The sequence below is a fragment of the Notothenia coriiceps genome, unplaced genomic scaffold (assembly GCF_000735185.1).
Source record: "Notothenia coriiceps isolate Sejong01 unplaced genomic scaffold, NC01 NC01_scaffold00037246, whole genome shotgun sequence".
Taxonomy (NCBI): domain Eukaryota; kingdom Metazoa; phylum Chordata; class Actinopteri; order Perciformes; family Nototheniidae; genus Notothenia; species Notothenia coriiceps.
This window is the reverse complement of record NW_011369947.1, coordinates 5508144-5510153: the sequence shown is the minus strand read 5'-3', so window position 1 is coordinate 5510153 and position 2010 is coordinate 5508144.

The window sequence follows — 2010 nt, the reverse complement described above, 5'->3', positions numbered from 1 at the left end:
TGATAGAGTACCTATATAGCATACTGCAGGCATTGTTGTATCCCCACATTTCATGATTATAAGATGAACAGTTTGCACAACTCTGATGATGAACTTGATCGACACACCCTTCTCATGTTCCCAGTGTCACAAGCAAAGCCCGAACTTTGAGATGGAAGGAGACGTGGGGAGGCCAACGCGAGAAATAACAAATGCGGTTGACACGAGTGAGACAGCTCTGTCGCTTTTCAGATGTCATCAAGCCCTATTCAGGTAGATCGCCAGCCAACAATTCCTGTCCCACTGCATCCAACGAAAGATTCTTTTCCGTTTAAAATAGAGTCAGACTTACCTGCGGAACCACTGTAATGAGCAGATGACAGGCCTCAGACCTCATGTTGAGTCTGTTTGAGCCTGCTGTTCGCTAAAATCCACTGGACGCAGATGACTCGTCAATACTCTGCTTTTGAGGACCCCCCCGCCCGTTAATCCACTTTGGAATAATAATTAAAGTTCATCTCAAAAGTAGATACCCAAACATCTGTATTATATGATTTTTCTCTTTTCTCTTTTCTTCTCCCTCCCTCCCTCCCTCTCTTCCCTCCCTTCCCTCCCTCCCTCTTCCTTTTTTTATATTGGTATCCAGCTTTTCAGCATCTTCCTGGTTGTGCTGTGATTATGTCATGATACATAGTATGAAGTGAACAGAAAAGGAGTTAAATTGTGTAGAAGGCTAGTTACTGCATGGCTACCCTGTCCGCTTGCATATCCTCGTTGCTGAAAAACGGATGGGTTACGGCCGCATTTGACTGAAATGAGTGATTGACGATGCGTAGTTAAGGTTTGTGTCCATAGTTACTTGCTGCTAGCGGATGCGAGTGAGCCATTTGAAAAAAATTTCAAATTTTTCCTTAATCCCACAGAAAGCCCATACTGCCAGACTTGATCACTTTTGTTATATATTTGCTGGGCTGTATATTGATGATACTGCCTAGCTTTTTGATATCATGCTGGGACTAGTAACCCTTGCCAACCTTAGCTGGCGATTGACGCCACTGATCCTACAGTGGGGCGGGGGGGGGGGGGGCGGGCGGGCGGGGGGGGGGGGCGGGGGGGGGCCGCGGGGGGGGGGGGGGGGGGCTCCTAATTTGTTTTAATTGCTATCTGGGTTTCTTAAACTGATGTATCATATGTTTTGGCATGCATATTGCTATTTCTTCAGGCTTGCTTAAATTACAATTAGCCTCTGTTTTTGCCCACCTGCCTGGCTGAGTAATATATTCAATCAGTTAAAATTGACAACCGCGGTCCGCAATTTTTTTTATTTTTTAATGTATCTGCCGGTCCTTTGGCACAATAAAGGTTTGGGGAACCCCTGCGCACTTAGGTAGTGCTGACGGAGAGCACCGGAACGCCCTGCTCCAGCTCTTCAAATATTGCCGTACCCATAAGGAAGCACGCTACACACCGCAGTGGTTTGCGAGGCTGTGTCTTTAGTTGTTGTTGGTTTAATGTTAGTTAAGCACAGTGACGATCTGTTAGTTATTAGCAATCTGGGTATAGCTAGCATATGCTAACGAATAAAGTAGCTTTTCTACAACCAGCGTGGGAAGGAGAAGGGCTCTCAACAAATAACCCCTCAGTGAGGTTTAAGGCAACACCTTGGATTATGTCATTATAGTTATTAATTAGACATTAGAGACTAAATGCAAAAACAGGTATAAATTATCAACTTTATGAACAGACTCTCATTTCAGTAATCCAAATACCAAAGTGGTTATATTATTAATTAGAAGAGTACCTTTATATAGTTCAGAGAAATATTTTCATTATCAGTTGGTAAAACAACAACAACTAATCAGTGCAGGAAGAATGCACGTGTTTGCCTCAAGGTCCTGAACTTATGCATCCAAATTGACTCTGTTGAAGCGCGTGTAGTGTTCTCAGACCTTTTTTTAAAAATTTAAATTAATTTAGCAGACATTTTCACAAAACGTATTTCAATCCTTATTCCTAGTGATTTGCTTGGAC